Source organism: Heterocephalus glaber, unplaced genomic scaffold (assembly GCF_053883595.1).
Source record: "Heterocephalus glaber isolate CG9 unplaced genomic scaffold, H.glaber_assembly_v1.0 deba00001690, whole genome shotgun sequence".
Classification (NCBI taxonomy): Eukaryota; Metazoa; Chordata; class Mammalia; order Rodentia; family Bathyergidae; genus Heterocephalus; species Heterocephalus glaber.
In genome coordinates this window covers 5815104-5821864 of record NW_028258415.1, presented here as the reverse complement: position 1 = coordinate 5821864, position 6761 = coordinate 5815104, and positions in this window count along the sequence as shown.

Genomic DNA, 6761 nt, shown 5'->3' with positions numbered 1-6761 from the left:
GCCGAATCAGCCCGCTGCAGACAGGCAGGTCTGTGCACACCCTACCGAGGTCCTGAGTCACGCGGAAGGACACCGAATCACACCCACTGCAGACAGGCAGCCACCTGATTCCAAATTACCCAAGGCGCAGAGGACACCAGACCACCAGACCAGGTACTGAGTCCCACTGTTCCCGGCCCAGAGGTAGGGCTTCTGAGCCGTCGTCCCACTGCTCCTGGTCCAGAGGAAGGGGCTTCCCAGTCACCATCCCTCCGCTGCTCCCAGCCCAGAGGAAAGGGCTTTTAGGCCACCTTCTGTCCTGCTGCTCCTGGCCCAGAGGAAGGGGCTTCGGGGCCACCATCCCTCCCACCACTCCCGGCCCAGTGGGAGGGGCTTTTGAGCCACCATCCCACTGCTCCTGGTCCAGAGGAAGGGGTTTCCCGGCCACCATCTCTCCGGCTGCTCCCAGCCCACAGGAAAGGGCTTTTGGGTCACCAACCCTACCGCTGCTCCCGTCCCCTGTCCCACCTAACCCAGCTCAGAGGAGGTAATCCATGCAGGCGCTAACAGCACCCCCCCAGTCGAAATGAAAAAACACGTAAATAAGTCTCAAAACCAGACTTCCAGATCACCTACAGCAACCTCAAAGGGAAATGAGATGGAACCCTCTGATACTCAACCACCTGGACCCACTGAACTGGCAACAAAAGGGGATCTGGAAAAAATGAAATCAGAAATAATTTCTCAGATAACAGGAGAAATGGTGCCCTTAGTGCAAGACATGATTAATAAATCTAGAGAGGAGCTCAGGAACATGATGGAATCCCAACATAAGAAACAAAAGGAATCCATAAAACAGATGCAAATAGATTTCCAGGACATGAAAAACTCCATTGAAAGTCTACACAGCAGAATGAGCCAGTGTGAGGACAGAATTTCAGATACAGAAGATAAGATTGCAATTAGTGACCAGGAAAAGAAATATTGCTTCAAAATTATAAGGGAACATGAGAAATCAATCCAGCAGCTGCTAGATGATGCCAAAAAGAATAACATAAGACTGATTGGGCTCAATGAAGAAACAGGAGAGAGTGCAGATGACATAAAAAATCTCTTCACAGAAATAATGGCAGAAAACTTCCCAAGCAGGGGAAAAGAGCTTCACATACAGGTAAGTGAGGCATATAGGACTCCAAATAGCCTTGATCAAAAAAAATCTACCCATAGGCATATAATTGTTAAGATTCCAGAAACACAACAGAAGAACAAAGTTCTTCTGAGAAAAGAAACAAATCACATACAAAGGAAAGCCCATCAGAATCACAGCAGACTTCTCAACACAAACCATCAAGGCAAGAAGAGCTTGAAGTGACATATTCCAAGCCCTAAAAGAAAACAGCCTCCAACCCAGATTGATGTACCCTGCAAAACTATCTTTCAAAATGGATGGAGAAATAAGATACTTTCATGACAAAGAGCACCTTAGGAACTTCGTGAATACAAAACCAGCACTCCAAAGAATTTTACACAATAGCCTAGGAACAGACATTGAGGATCACAACCCCAGGAAGCAAAGCAGAATGAACCCATCTGGCATGACAAGAAATTAACTGTAAAGGGGGAGAACCCAACAAAAAGAAAAAGTCATGGCAATGAAAAGTCAATACGTTTCAGTTATAACAATCAACGTTAATGGTCTCAATTCACCAATCAAAAGAAATAGACTGGCAGAATGGGTCAAGAAGCAAAATCCAACAATATGCTGCATACAAGAAACACACTTAATTCAAAAGGAAACTCACAGACTGAAAGTTAAAGGGTGGAAAACAATACTGCATGTGACAGGAACCCGAAAAATAGCAGGAGTAGCTATCCTCTTGGCAGATCAAGTAGATTTCAAACCAACACTGATTAAGAGAGACGAAGAAGGACACTACATCCTTGTAAAGGGAAGAATCCAAGAGGAAGAGATGACAATCATAAATATCTATGCACCAAACACTAGTGCACCCAACTATATAAAACAAATACTAACGGACATGAAAAGCCATATAGGCACTAATACAATTGTAGTGGGGGACCTCAACACCCCACTGTCACAAATAGATAGATCAACTAGACTAAAAATAAGTAATGAAATACTAGAACTCAATCGAACTCTTGAACAAATGAACTTAACAGATGTTTACAGAATCTTCCACCCCACAAAATCAGAATACACATTCTTCTCAGCTGCACATGGGTCATTCTCCAAAATAGACCACAAACTCACACATAGAACATGTTTAAGTAAGTGCAAAGGAATTGAAGTTATCCCCTGTACATTATCAGACCATAGTGCGATGAAATTGGAGATCCACAGCAAAAGAAACAAAAAATTTCATAAACACGTGGAAATTGAACAACACACTTCTGAATAACCAATGGGTCACAGAGGAAATTAAAGAAGAAATCAGACAGTTCCTTCAATTAAATGACAATGACAATACAACATATCGGAATCTATGGGACACAATGAAAGCAGTCTTACGAGGGAAATTCATAGCACTGAATACGCATATTAGGAAAACAGAACAAGCCCAATTAAACAACCTGATGCTGCACCTCAAGCTTCTAGAAAAAGAAGAGCAGGACAACCCCAAAGCTCATACAAGGGAGGAAATTATAAAGATCAGAGGAGAAATCAATGCAATGGAGACTAAGAGAACGATACAAAAAAATCAATGAAGCCAAGAGTTGGTTCTTTGAAAGAATCAACAAAATTGACAAACCCTTAGCCAACCTTGTCAGAAAAAGGAAAGAAAAGGCCCAAATCCATGCAATTAGGAATGAAAAGGGTGAAACTACAACAGACCCAGCAGAAATCCAGAGGATCATCAATACCTACTTCCAGAACCTATACGCCAATAAGATGGACAACACAGAAGAAATGGACAGATTCCTACATACATATGAATTACCAAAGTTGAACGAAGAAGACCTAAAAATTCTGAACAACCCAATATCAACCAATGAAATTGAAAATGTAATTAAAAACTTATCAACTAAGAAAAGCCCGGGCCCTGAAGGCTTCACTGCTGAATTCTACAAGACATTTAGAGAGGAACTGCTGCTGCTACTGTTTAAACTCTTCAATGAAATTGAAAGGGAAGCAATACTCCCAAATTCATTCCTAGAAGCAAGCATCACCTTGATCCCCAAAGCAGAGAAAGACCCAACTGAAAAAGAGAACTATAGGCCAATCTCACTAATGAACATAGATGCAAAAATCCTTAATAAGATAATGGCAAACAGAATGCAGAAGATCATCAAGATCATACACCCTGATCAAGTGGGATTCATCCCAGGGATGCAGGGATGGTTCAGTATACGAAAATCCATCAATGTAATACACTATATCAATAGAGCCAAGGACAAAAACCATATGATTATCTCCATAGACGCAGAAAAAGCATTTGACAAAATCCAACATGCATTTATGAGAAAAACCCTACAAAAAATTGGAATAGATGGTCTCTACCTCCAACTGATAGAAGCCATCTATGAAAACCCAACAGCCAATATCATACTAAATGGTCAAAAACTGAAATCCTTCACACTAAAATCAGGAACAAGACAAGGATGTCCACTATCACCACTCTTGTTTAATATAGTACTGGAAACATTAGCCATGGCAATTAGAAAAGAGAAAGAAATAAAAGGAATAAAGATAAGAAATGAAGAAGTCAAATTGTCATTATTTGCAGATGACATGATACTCTATATAGAAGACCCCAAGAACTCCACCAAAAGTCTTCTAGACTTAATAACCAAATTCAGTCAAGTAGCTGGTTACAAGGTCAACACACAGAAATCAATAGCTTTCCTCTACACGAAGGACAGACTCACTGAGAGAAAAATAGCGCAAATAATTCCTTTCACAATAGCATCCAAAAAACTGAAATACCTAGGAATCATCCTAATGAAAGAAATCAAAGACCTCGTCTCTGAAAACTATGGCACTCTGAAAAGAGAGACTGAAGATGATATCAGAAAATGGACAGACATCCCCTGCTCCTGGGTAGGAAGGATTAATAGAGTGAAAATGGCCATACTTCCAAAACTGCTATATAGATTGAATGCAATTCCAATTGAGATCCCAGCAGCATACTTCATAGACCTAAAGAAAAACAATCCAAAAATTCATTAGGAACAAGAAGAGACAGAATAGCCAAAGCAATTCTAGGTAACAGAGACATGTCAGGGGGTATCACAATCCCCAACCTGCAACTCTACTACAAAGCTACTGTGATAAAAACAGCATGGTACTGGCAAAGAAACAGGCTTGAGGACCAGTGGAACAGATTAGAAGATACAGAAACAATGCCAGACACACTCAGCCATCTCATCTTTGACAAAGGAGCCGAACACCCTCACTGAAGGAAAGATAGCCTCTTTAATAAATGGTGCTGGAAAAATTGGGCTTCAACTTGCCAAAGATTAAAACTAGACCTGTATCTCTCACCATGCACTAAACTCAAATCAAAATGGATTAAAGATCTAAATATTAAAATAGAAACTCTGAACCAGTTGGAACAGAGGTTAGGTAGAACCCTTGAAGACATCGGTATAGGAAAAGATTTTATGAAAACTTCAGTTGCCCGTGAACTAGCACAAACAATCAACAAATGGGATCTCGTCTTATTAAAAGGCTTCTGCACAGCAAGAGAAACCACCAGCAGTGTGAAGAGACAACCCACAATGTGGGAAAAAAATCTTCACCTGCTCTTCCTCAGACAAAGGTCTATTATCTCGAATCTATAAAGAACTTAAAAAGATCAGACCTCCCAAATTTAAAGATCCAATCTGAAAATGGGCATCTGAAATGAACAGACATTTCTCAGACAAAGAAGTAGAAATAGCAAATAAATACATGAAAAAATGTTCAACGTCACTGGTCATTCGAGAGATGCAAATGAAAACAACGCGAAGATTCCACTTCACTCCAGAAAGAATGGCTGCTATCATGAAATCAACCAATAAGAAATGCTGGCGGGGCTGTGGGGAAAGAGGAACCCTGCTCCACTGCTGGTGGGAGTGTAGACTGGTGCAAGCACTGTGGAAATCAGTATGGAGATACCTCAAAGAACTAGGACTGGAAGTCCCATTTGACCCCGCTAGTCCACTGCTGGGGATCTTCCCAAAGAATTAAAAGAATCATACCACAGTGATATATGTGTACCCATGCTCATAGCAGCCTAGTTTGTAATAGTTAAAACTTGCAAATAGCCCAAATGCCCATCAACTGGAGACTGGATCTTGAAAATGTGTTTTTTTATAAAATGGAGTTCTACTCAGCCATAAAAAATGAGAAATTAGAGACAGTTATAGCTAAGTGGATGCACATTGAGGCAATACTCTTAATTGAATTAAATAGGACACACGTGTAAATACCAAATAGTTTCTCTGGTGTGACAAACTGATAGTGTTAATAAGGACTAAATGTATAATAGGTCATGTGAAATAGGAAGAAAAAGGGCAAGTTGGAAGCAAGTGGGAGGGCTAAGGGAAAGGATAGAAGAGAATGGGATTAATATGAGAAAAGGGAAAAATAGGAACAAAATTTTTGTAAATAGGGAGGGCTGAAGGGGTTGAAGGGAGGGCTGGGCAAGGGTGAAAAAAACCAAGAGAGACTATGTAAAGGTGCAAATTTCTAATGATGAATGTCATTATATTGTATACCTAAAATGTACCAATTATTGGAATGAATAATCTATAATGTGAAATAGTAATAAAAGGTACAAAAGGGTAGAGGTAGTGGGAGGCACAGGGGAAAAGAAAGAAGGGAAAGGAAAAAATGATGAGAAATGGAAAAAATGGAATTAAATCTTTGTAAATAAGGAAGGGTGAAACGCCTGCAAGGAAGGCTAAGAATGGGGACAAAGTAACGAAGATGCATTATATATAGGTACAATTCCCAATGAGAACTATAATTGTGTTGTATACCTACAATGTACCACTCAAAGAATTTAATACATACATACATATATATATATATATATATATATATATATATATATATGGCCGGCTTGCAAGTGAACTCACCTGGAGTAGACATGGAGCTTCCCTTGTGCCTTCCCCTTGCTCAGGTGGAATATCTAGAGCCCCACGAGGCCGAAACAGATGGTGAGGGCCACGCAGTCCGGAAGGCTTTCATATCTTTCGGTTGGGCATTGGAATCCCCCAAATGGCCATGATGTCTTTTCTATGTCCGCAGGTAACTGGCAAGTGACTAACACTGCTGAGCTTCCCTCCTCCTAGCTCCTGCTCCATGTCCAGAACACCATGGACCTGCTCTGCAGCCAGAGCCAGCACCAGAGAAACAGCCTCCTCTGGAGACAGGAGAGAAGCAGAAGCCAGCTCCACAGCCCTCTTGCCTCTCTGCTGCTGCTGACGAGGACAGGTCCTTGCAGAAGGTGCTCTTAGCCTTCTCTCCCAAGCTGCTGGCAGAGCAGCTGAACTTGATGGATGCGGTGAGCAGCTGAGCTCTGTGGGGTGCGGTGGGAGGGGGGCTTCGCCCATCCTTCTTGCACTGATCTCAGTCCTGACATTCCCAAATTACCAGATCAAAGTTCCTTCTACCGACTGCATCACCTATACTTGTCTCTCACCCTCAAACCACTCCTGTCCTTGGGTAGAGGTCGACAGTAGAGACAAGGCACTCACATGCCCGTGTCACACAGTGACTATGATGTCAACTGATTCGACACTTGGGAAACAAGGCGGGGACTCAGACCAACTGG